Source organism: Dioscorea cayenensis, chromosome 20 (genome assembly GCF_009730915.1).
Source record: "Dioscorea cayenensis subsp. rotundata cultivar TDr96_F1 chromosome 20, TDr96_F1_v2_PseudoChromosome.rev07_lg8_w22 25.fasta, whole genome shotgun sequence".
NCBI lineage: Eukaryota > Viridiplantae > Streptophyta > Magnoliopsida > Dioscoreales > Dioscoreaceae > Dioscorea > Dioscorea cayenensis.
Window position 1 is genome coordinate 24,636,618 of NC_052490.1, and position 11,967 is coordinate 24,648,584.

Genomic DNA, 11,967 nt, shown 5'->3' on the forward strand with positions numbered 1-11,967 from the left:
TATGAAATTGGGAAGTTATTCTGTTCGAAGATTGTAGCAGAGCATTGTAGCATTTACTGTAGCAGCACTGTTCACAGCTGCCGAGAAATCAGAGAAACAGATAATCCACACTGGCATGTGAAAATTATCCACGCCCATGTGGAAATTCCGCACGGGCGCGTGTACCGTCCACGCCCGTGGAGTTGCCCGATTCCAGCCCTATTTAAAGCCGGTTCATCCCCGATTTTGGTATTCTTTTCTCCATCTTTTTCCCAACTTGCGAGAGGGCTTTGGCTAGGGTTTCGAGGGGTACTGGCCAAGGTTTTGGAGAGGTTCTACGGCTCCGACATCGTGATTCCATTAGGAAGAAGGTTGGTAGGGGAGCTTCGATCGAGGCGTATCCTATACCGGACGAAGGAATCCTTGGACGACAAGTAGAGGACTTTCCACAAGACCATCGACATGACCATTGAGGGGGTTTCTTTATGGATTCATTGCTTTTACATTATATTTCTTTGATTGTACTTAGCTCCATGGAGAGCTAAACCCCCTAGTGGGTACTTGGGTGATTGTGAACCCTAGGATGTATTCGTTTCTTTGAACTTCTTTATTATGCTTTCAATAAATTGATGTTTATTGTGAGTTCCAACCTTGAATGCTTGATTGTATGAACATTTCCCCTAGAGTGACACTAGGGTTGAGAGTTCTTGTTGGTAATATTGTGAGTGAGTGACACACCACGAGCGTTAGACAAAGCTAGGTTGGAGAGAGTTGAGAGGGTGAGTCGAGAGGTACAGGAGCGTCCCCTTTCCCCTCCGCCGTGATAGATTCTACCTCTATTCCTCGAGTTCTTTGCGACCATAATAGAGTGAATGGTATACCCCGGGGATCTTGAAAAAGGTGCTTCAGAAAATGAAGAGGGCTAGGAGACGCCACTGGAAACACTCCAAGGCTATTGGAGACGTCCATAAAATGAAGGAGTTGGATGAACCATAGCTAGGTGGTCCGAAGCCCGATAATTCACACTCTATCCTTAAGAGACTTTGCACATCATGCTTTCAAGTCATGGGTAAGAGGGCAACCTTCATCTATGAACCCCCGTGAGGTAAGACAAGGTACGTCAAGCTTAGTGACGTTAAACAAGCGCTTCTTGTGAGGCAACCCAAGTGTTTACTGTTTCTTATCTTCTAGTTTAGTTTGTTTACATGAATAATTTATTAAGTGTTAGTGTCTTGATTTTTAGATGCTTGTGTTGAGATTTTCTTGTGGACTTTGAGTATTCATCGTGTGTTTTCATGTGGAATAGCCGAAGTTATGGCGTTTGAGCTTTATTCCATGTTTTTCACTGGTAAAACTTGCATACTAGGGCAGGCTCTGAGTGTGTAAACATGTTCAGAAACTTTCTGCAGAGCCTGCAGGTTTTTCTAAGGCATCCAGTGAAAACGCACGGGCGTGTGGAATTGTATTGCGAGCTCATCTAGAGAAGGCATAGGGGCGTGCGGCTGCCCTTGTGAACGACCATGCGAATATCACACGCCCGTGGGTAATTTCCACACGGGCGTGTGATTTCCTGCAGAGTTTGTCAAATTATCCCGAGAGCGCACAGGGGCGTGAACTTGCCCTGTGGGCGACCTTATGAAACTTGCACGGGCATGGGTAATTTCCACACTCCCATGCGAAACTCTGTAGAGGAGTTCTCTCCATCTTGAGAAGCCACAAAGGCGTGTGATCACCCATGTGAGCTGGGCCTGTGAATGCCCACGGCCGTGCGGAATTTCCGCACAGGCGTGTGGAACACTTAGCGATTTTTCTCGGATTTCCAGAGAAGCCACAGGGCGTGCAGCTGCCCCATCTGTGTCGGGCACACGGGCGTGGGTATTTTCCGCACGCCCGTGTGAGAGCGTTCAGAGTCAGTGAGAGTTTTTCCAGAGAGTGCCCAGGGGCGTGCACTTGCCTCTGTGAAACTCTCCTGTGGGGGCGCACGAGCGTGGGTAATTTCCGCACGCCCGTGTGGATGTACAGAACACCAAGAGGCACGAGTTATTTTTTAAAGAATAGTCGTTTCTCTTCTTCCTCACACCCTCCATTCTCCTGGGAGCACTTTCACATCAACCCCCGACCTCATACCGCCGATTTGGTAGGATTGTTGCAAGGTTTTTCGACAGATTTGTAGTTCTTTCATTTTAACTCATCGGTAAGCCCTATTTATGATTTTCTTCATCAATTCATGATTTTCATAGATGAATCTGGTTAATAATGCTTCGTTTCTTCAATTAGAAAGATGATTTATGTTTAGAACAAAGTTAGAAGTATTTTTAAGTTGTATTTTTAGATTCTTGTGGCGCGGCCGTGCGGTTTTCACGTCCCGTGGATCCACATGGGCGTGCGGAAATTCCACACGACCATGTGGATTTTTGCAACGTTAGTTTATCAACTTGTTTGATCGATTTCGTTTCAAATTTTGTAGATTATAGCACCTCGGTCGAAGAAGCAAGCTGATAAGAGGCCACGTGAGTCATCCCCTGAGCCTGAGGGCATTAGTTTCGCGATTCCAGAGCATCAGGTTCACTATGAGCGCTTGTCGAGACTCCTGTTCGGACAGACTCGATTCCTGGACACGAGTATACTGAGAGATCTACAGCAGGGAGATGAGTTCGCTGATGAGGTCGAGGATCTCATTTCAGCAGGTGGTTGGCGGCAGTTATTGACGTTTAGAGAGCCAGCCATCCAAGAGTTTGCACTGGAGGTGCTATCATCATTCAAGTTTGATAGATCGTACGCGAGCTTCGACAGTTTGGACACCATTCAGTTTAGAGCACTGGGACACCACCATAGCTTGAGCATCACTCAGGTTTCAAGTCTGCTTGGCTTGTATGAGGAGGCATTCACAGACACTGAGGATTACTCTCAGTTACCGACTGATTATCCTTGAGCTTTGACCCTGCAGAGAGCTTACAGGGCGCTATGTGGTCAGGGTCAGTACGAGCCGGGTTGTCCAAGGCCACGTGCCTTTCCTGACCTGCATACCGATACTTACATGCCGTCATGAGCAGATCGGTGAATGGCCATGGTGATAGCACTGCCGTTTTGAGCCGGCAGGAGCTTCTATACTTGTACTCGATGGTGCAGCACGTACCGATTCACTTAGGACACACCATGGCAGAGTACATCAGACATTAGGGGCATTATGCTAAACTGGGAGCGATCTTCTCGGGCCCCTACATTACGAGATTAGGTCTTGGCATGGGTCTCTTTGATTCGATTCGTGGGGCTAAGAAGACAAGTATACCTACCCCCTTGAGTTTAGAGACACTGAGATTGATGGGTATGGTTCGTAGAGTTTGGACAGGGGTTTATGCGTTGGTGCTTCCAGCTCTAGAGATAGCTGAGGGTGAGGGTGATCATGCCGAGGCTTCCCAGCCTGCTCTCCAGCCTCAGTCAGCACCGATAGAGACCGAGGCACCTTTGGCGGTAGAGGACGCTTCCCCCGTAGATATGTTTTCACCATCTCGAGCCCATGATCACTTCGAGAGGCTCGAGAGTGCGGTGGGAGTAATACGGACCGGGGTAGCTGAGGCTCGAGCATAGATTGCCGAGATTAGGGCTACGCAGGCCACTCAGTACACAGAGTGCATGGCACGTTTTGACATATTACAGCAGATCTTAGAGCGAGACGTCGCCTCCCCATTTGTCTTACGACCGAGGACTCCTCAGCCCCCCTCGGCATCTCTTGCACCCCCATCTCCTATACCAGCACCAGTGGATCCACCTTATGTTTCCCCACCACCCGCAGTAGCATTGGAGCCGATAGAGCGTGACACCGACATTTGACTTTATTTTTCTGCATTTTATTTATTTTGCATTTTATTTTAGACTTGTTCACTCAGAAAGGATTCTCCTTCTGAGTTTATTTTCATTTTGTATTTCGAGTTGTATTTATTGTCTATCTTTTATATATACTCGAGTTGTTTTTGTTTTATTGAGCTTCACTGAACCCCCACGTGTATGCGTGCAGATGGTCTTGTCATCATGGGAATTGAGACTTTGTCATGGGCATGGCCCAAGTGCTTTGGCACTTGACCATGTGAGCTTCACAACCCATCGGAACATTACTCCCAAAGACTTAGCTCCATCAAACGCGATACTAGGAGTCAGGGGAGTATTGTTTTGATTGCTTCTCCCATATATATTCTTCATTGATATACATTATCAGTGAGCTTGCATGTGTACATTGGGGACAATGTACAACTTAAGTGTGGGGGGAAGTTTCATAGTGCACATATCTTTTATATTAGTTTTGATTGTTATACATGCTCACATAGCCAATGGCGGTTCACCTTAGTTGCAAATGATTGTATTCTTGAGTTTAGGAGAATTTTTTTAACATTGAATGTTTTTCATGCTCTAGTTCTTGCTTGAATTTTAAAGGAATTTTTTTACCCAATTGACATTTGTTGCACTACTCACTCTTTAAACTCTTTTTGGAAACTCATGTTTCGATGTTAAAGGGACTATTTATAGTTGTGTTTTTGTGTAAAAAAACAAAAAAACAATGAAAAAAAAATGAAAATAAAAAAATGGAAAATGAAAAAGAAAAGAACAAAAATAGTTTTTATTGTTTATTTGTGCTTGTTGGGTGGAAAGAGCTACCACCTATGTAGTATGAAGCTACTCTCATAAGTCGGATACTAGTTATGCCCTAATGAGAGAAAGAGCTATCTCATAGGATGAGTGAAAGCTACCACTCCGGTAGAAAGAGCTACCACCTCGAAAGTGTGAAAGCCACCTTAGCGGCCGCTTTGGAAAGGGCTACCTTAGAGGATGTGTGAAGCTACTACCATCTTTGAAATTGTTGTCACTTTTGTAGATAAATAAGTCCCTTGTACTTAGAACTTTGAGGAGTATACCTTGGGTTGTTTTGAGTGAGTTCACACACGTACACAATTTCGGGTTTGTTGTCCTTTTTTATTCAAGTTTTTAGCTAGAGCTTTGATTTTTTGTATTTAATGTTGAAATTTCACTCACTTGTAGAATGGTCTCTTTGTACACTTTGGTGAACTTATGGCAAAGCACTTCCAATATTTCCTTTATCTATGCACAGAATGTTTAATTTTTGCTTGAGGACAAGAAAAAGCTTAAGTGTTGGGGAGTTTCATAAGTGCTTGTGTGATATGAATGCGAAGCATTCTTTCCATATGTTGAGCATTACTTTTCTCAGGTTTTTATGTTACTTTCATGCAGGTAAGGTTGTGAGGCCGAGTATGAAGGAAAGAAACAAATGTGGATCATAATGCACCGATTTTGGAGGAAATCTTGCTAAGGTTCAAACGCGAAGACATAGGTCGGGTGTGAGATGTTAGAGTATGTGCCAACCTCCTCGTATTTGAGTTAGCACAACCATTAGGAGGGGCACAAGGGCATTCACACTCAAGCATTCCGACTTATGCACATAGAAAAAGTTCTCCACCAACTTGTCCGTCATTAAAGAAGCAAAGCGATCCACGACGTGAAGGTGTGCTCGTTTGCGTCACTTCGATGAAAGTATGGACTTGGGAAGTATTTTAGGCCAGGCGCTGTAGCAGAGTACTGTAGCAAAAGTACTGAAGCAGCACTGTTCACAGCCGGCCGAAAATCACAATTCCAGAGAATCCATCGGGCGTGTGGAAATTACCAATGCCTGTGTGGAAATTCCACATGGGCTTGTGAAAAATCCACAGGACCATGTGGATGCCCGATTCCAGCCATCTTTAAAGCCAATTTCAGCTCCGATTTCAGTATTCTTTTCTCCATCTTTTCCCCAACTTGAGAGAGGGTTTCAGCTAGGGTTTTGAGAGGTATTGGCTAGGGTTTTAGAGAGATTCTATGGCTCTGACATCGTCATTCCATTGGAAGAAGGTTGGTAGGGGAGCTTCCGTCGAGGCGTATCCTATACCGGAATGGGGAATCCTTGGACGATGAGTAGAGGACTTTCCACAAGACCATTGACACGACTATCGAGGGGGTTTCTCTATGGATTCATTGGATTTTATTCTATTTCTTTGATTGTACTTAGCTCCATGGAGAGCTAAACACCTAGTGGGTACATGGGTATTTGTGAACCCTAGGATGTATTTGTTCCATTGAATCTTTTTATTATGCTTTCAATTAATTGATGTTTGTTATGAGTTCCAACCTTGAATGCTTGATTGTATGAACATTTCCCCTAGAGTGCCACTAGGGTTGAGAGTTCTTATTGGTAACCTTGTAAGTGAGTGACACACCACAAGCGTTAGATAAAGCTAGGTTAGAGAGGGGTTGAGAGGGTGAGTCGAGAGGTACATGAGTGTCCCCTTTCCCCTCCGGCGTGATAGATTCTATCTGTTCCTCGAGTTCTTTGCGGCCATAATAGAGTGAATGGTCTAAGGGATGACCCTCCGCTGGGGCTTAGTTGCGCTTGCAACGGAGTGAAGCGTTGAGGTGATCTTAGTATCTAGGGTTTAATTGTGGTTAGGGACCTTCAACCTGGACAAAAGGGTTAGGTCTATAATTAGGAAGAGATTTATCACTTGGAATCCCTAGAGCTCATTGCAACTCTATTCGAGTGCGAGGTTGAGAGGTTATCTAATCTCTCCTCCGGGACACGTATAGAGTTAGGCATAGTTGACCTTAGATTTGGGACTATGTATTTAAGGATTTCCATGACTCACAATTGCATTGATTAGGAAGCATAATAGAGGGTTCTTGCACTTGATACAATTCTCCTAGGCGGAGCATTATCTGAGTACCCCATCTTTATCGATTGCCTTACCTCCTCCTTTACTTGTGCTCTCTTACTTGTTGTTTTTACTTTTGAGAATTGAATCATTGTCACACTTATCACTACTAATTTTTCATATAGCTAAGAAGCGGACTAAGTGTTTTTGTTACCTACTCCCTGTGGATTCGATACCCGCTCATCCGGGATTATTACTTCGACAAACCCGTGCACTTGCAGGATATACGCAAGGGGAACTTGTCAAATGCAACACTGGGAGATAGGGGAGTATTGTTTTGATTGCTTCTCCCACATTTGTTATTGATAGATATACATTATGAGCGAGCTTGCATGTGTACATTGGGGACAATGTCCAACTTAAGTGTGGGAGGGAGTTTCATAGTGCACATATCTCTTTTATATTAGTTTTGATTGATATACATGCTCACATAGCCAATGGTGGTTCACATTAGTTGCAATGATTGTATTCTTGAGTTTAGGAGAATTTTTAACATTGAATGTCTTCATGCTCTAGTTTTTGCTTGAATTTGTAGGAATGTTTGCCCAATTTACACTTGTTGCACTACTCACTTTTTAAACTCTTTTGGAAACTCATGTTCGATGTTAAAGGGACTAGTTATTGTTGCTTCTTTTGTTAAAAAAATGGTGAAATGAAAATAAAGAACAAAAACAGTTTTATTATTTAGTTGAGCTTGTTGGGTGGAAAGAGGTACCACCCATGAAGTATGAAGCTACTCTCACAAGTCGGATACTAGTTATGCCCTAATGAGAGAAAGAGCTATCTCATAGGATGAGTGAAAGCTACCAGTCCGATAGAAAGAGCAACCACCTCGAAAGTGTGAAAGCCACCTTAGCGGCTGCTTTGGAAACGGCTACCTTAGAGGATGTGTGAAGCTGCTACCATCTTTGATATTTTGTTACTGTTTGTAGCTAAATAAGTCCCTTGTACTTAGAACTTTGAGGAGTATGCTTGGGGTTGTTTTGAGTGAGTTCACACACTTACATGATTTTGGGTTTGTTATTTTTTGATTTGTCGTATATAGTGTTGAAATCTCCCTTGTAGAATGCTCTCTTTGTATACTTTAGTGAACCTAAGGCCAAGCACTTTCAATATTTCCTTCATCTATACTTTAATGTTTTAATTTTTGCTTGAGGACAAGCAAAATCTTAAGTGTGGGGGAGTTTGATGAGTGCATGTGTGGTAAGAATATGAAATGTTCTTTCCTTATTATGAACATTACTTTTCTCGGTTTTTAACGCTAATATGTGTGCATTTATGTTACTTTTATGCATATAGCGTTGTGAAGCCGAAGGTTAGAGAAAGAAGCCGATCGTAAATACACTATTTGGAAGAAATCTTGAGAATGCTCAAACGCGAAGACATAAGTCAGGTTCGAAATGCGGCAATGTGTGCCAACCTCCTCATATTCAAGTTAGCACAACAATTTAGAGAGGGCACAAGGGTAGTCACATTCAAGCGTTACCAGCTTGTGCATGTATAGCAAGATCTCCACCAACATGTCCTTTACTGAAGAAGCAAAGTGACAACACCCCTTGTGTATGTCCCGTAAGTGCATGGGTTTGTCGAAGTAATAAAATCCCAGATAAGTGGGGTATTGTATCCACAGGGAGTAGTTAATAAAAACACTTAAATTGTTTCTTAACTAAGTGAAAGATAAATAGTGATATATGTGACAAGATGTGAAATAACAAAAGTAAAAGAACAAGAAAAAGAGCACAAGTTAAGGAGAAGGTAAGGCAATCGATGTAATTGGGGTACCCGGATATTGTTCCGCCTAGGACAATCATTTCAAGTGCAAGAACCCTCTATTATACTTCATAATTAATGCAATAATGAGTTATGGAGATCATTAAATACATGGTCACAAATCTAAGGTCAACCATGCCTAACTCTATACATGTCCCGGAGGAGAAATTAAATAACCTCTCAACCTCCCACTCGTTTAGAATTGCAATGAGTTCTAGGGATTCCAAGTTATAAATCCCATTCGTAGATGTATATCTAACCCTTTGGTCCAAGTGGAAGGTCCCTAGCCACAATTAAGCCCTAGGTACTAAAATCACTTCAACGCTTCACTCTATTGCACCCGCAACTAAGCCCCATCGGAGGTCATCCTTTAGCCCATTCACTCTACTATGACCACAAATAACTTGAGAAAATGGAGGTAGAATAAATCACACCGGAGGGGAAAGGGGATGCTCCGCTACTTATCGACTCACCCTCTCAACCCTCTCTAATCTAGCTTTGTCTAACTCTCGTGGTGTGTCACTCACTCACAAGGGTTACCAACAAGAACTCTCAACTCTAGTGTCACTCTAAGGGAGTTTTCATACAATCAAGCATTAAAGATTGGAACTCAAATAAAACATCAATTAATTGAAAGCATAATAAAGAGGTTCAGTGAAACGAATACATCCTAGGGTTCACAAATACCCAAGTACCCACTAGGGGGTTTAGCTATCTATGGAGCTAATTACAATCAATAAAATCAAATGTAAAAGCAAAAAATCCATAGAAAACCCCCTCGATAGTTCTGGTGATGGTCTTGTGGAGACACCTCTACTCATCCAATGGTCCCTTTGTCTAGCCTATGATACACCTCGCCAGATCGGTGTCGATGAAAGCTCTCCCACTAACCATCTTCCAAACAGAATGCGATGTTAGAGCCATAGAACCACTCCAAATCCCTAGCCAATACCTCACCAAATCCTAGCCACAGTCCTCTCTCAAGTTGGGGAAAAGATGGATAAAAGAATTCTCAAAATTGGGGCTGAAATCGGACTTAAATAGGGTTGGAATCAGGAATCCACTCGCCCATGTGGGCGCCCTTGTGGATTTTTTGTATGAGCGTGTGACATACTTAGGCATTTGGGCCAATGCCTTAGCAAAAGTAATATTGATGTGGAGTTGCTTGAACAAACTTAGGAACTTCTTGTACTGTTCATCCCCTTGGTCATTCTTCAATCTAGAGGGATAAGGGATCCTTGGCTTGAAAGATGGAGGTGCCACCTCCTTCTCTTTGTTTGTTCCCACTTCAACCTCTATAACCTCCAGTGCGTGTTCATTTAACTTCTCACTCGGAAGCCTACCATCGACCTCACGACCACTTCTCAAAGTGATCACCTTCACATGCTCTCTAGGGTTGGTCTTGGTATTGCTCAGCAAACTTCCATGTGGCCTTTCCGATAAGGACTTCGTAGTCTGCCCCACTTGATTTTCAAGATTATGTAAGGACGCGCTATGGTTGAGAAGTGTAGCCTTAACTGATTCAAACCTTGTATTTAACGATTGCACAAACCTAGTTAAGGTCTTTTCCAAATCGGTCCTTCGGGTCTCCAAACCTGAAACTTTGTTTCCACATTTGGGCCTTATTGTTGGAAACCGGGTGGCCCCATGGCCTTTTGTGGACCTTGGTTGCTCCATGAGAAATTGGGATGATTCTTCCAACCAGTATTGTAGGTGTTGTTGTATGGGTTCCCTTGAGTTCTCATCCTATTACCTACAAAATCGACGTTCTCAACCGAAGATGCATCACCAATAGATATCAGGTAATCGGAGGGAGCATGTCCTCCACCACACCCAGTGCAAGTAATCATGACCGCTACTTTGTTCGAAGTTAGAAGATCTAACTTCTTACTCAGTGATTCCACTTGAGCCGCCAGTGAAGTCATTGTATCTATCTCATGGATACCGGCCACCTTTTTCTTCTCCCAGGCATTCTACTGGTAGCTGTTTAACCCCATTTCTTCAATTAATTGAAGAGCCTCACCGGGGATCTGGCTACCTAAGGTACCTCCTGCTGCCACATCCATGAGTTGCCTTGTACTCGGATTCAAACCATTGTAAAAGGTCTGAACAATCATCCACTCTGGGAATCCGTGTTGCTGGCATTTTCTTAGGAGCTCCTTGACCCTTTCCCACATCTTAAAGAGAGACTCCAATTCCAATTGTTCAAAAGATGAGATCTCATTTTTAAGCTTTGCAGATTTTCCGGGAGGAAAATAATGGCCAAGAAAAGCTTCTACCATCTCCTCCCACGTGGTAATTGATGCTCTAGGTAATGAGTGTAGCCACTGCTTCGCTCTTCCTTTCAAGGAAAATGGGAAGGCCCTCAACTTGATGGCATCATCCTTTACCCCATTTATCTTCAGCATATCACACACTCCGAGAAAGTTCTCTATATGATTGTTTGGATCCTCATCAGCCAAACCATTAAACTGCACGGATTGCTGCAACATATGGATGAATGCCGTCTTTTAGCTCGAAGTTCTGAGCTATAATCGGGGCACGCACAATGGTCGATTGTGTCCCCAATATTGAAGGTCTGGCATAATCGGATAATGTCCGCTACTGCTGATTCCGTTTTGCCATGTTTTCAGATTCTTCTACTTCCAAATCATCTAGATTGGACTATTCTTGCACAGGTTCTTTCCCTTTTATTCTAAGTGTATGTTCAAGCTCGCGATCTCCTTCAATCAGTATGGAGGGATTCCCTTGGGTCATAACCTGGAGCTGCACCAAAAGAATGGAAACCAAAATCAGAACGATGATAGAATAAGAAAATATGAAATAGAATGAATAAATAAATAGCTAAGAAAAACAAAGTGCAAAGTATCTCTAAACGCCTACTCCCCAGCAACGGCGCCAAAAACTTGACACGTCCGAATATGCGTGTACACCACAAGTGCACAGTTGTTGAAGTAATAATCCCAGATGAGTGGTTATCGTATCCACGAGAGTAGGGAATAAAGACACTTAAATTGTTTCTTAACTAATATGGAAGATGAATAGTGATATGTGTGACAAGATTCAATTCTCAAGAGTAAAAGCAACAAGAAAGAGAGCACAAGTAAAGGAGAAGGTAAGGGAATCGATAAATATGGGGTACCCAGGTATTGTTCTGCCTAGGACAATCGTTTCAAGTGCAAGAAACCTCTATTATGCTTCCTAATTAATGCAATAGTGAGTCATGGAAATCCTTAATTGCATACTCCCAAATCTAAGGTCAACCATGCCTAACTCTATACTTGTCCCGGAGGAGAAATCGAACAATCTCAACACCTCACACTCGTATAGAATTGCAATGAGCTTTAGGGACTCAAAATGATAAATCCTATTTCTATGTATAGACCTAACCCTTTGGTCCAGGTGAAAGATCCCTAGCCACAATTAAGCCCTAGATGCTAAAATCACTTCAACACTTCACTCCGTT

General features: G+C 43.0%; 1 non-coding gene across 1 annotated transcript; it reads left to right on the forward strand.

Moving 5' to 3' along the window:
• Positions 1 to 10,628: 10,628 nt before the first annotated feature.
• LOC120252427 lies at positions 10,629 to 10,735 on the forward strand. Its single transcript, XR_005533957.1, has one exon. It is a non-coding gene; the product is annotated as a small nucleolar RNA R71 (small nucleolar RNA).
• Positions 10,736 to 11,967: the final 1,232 nt, after the last annotated feature.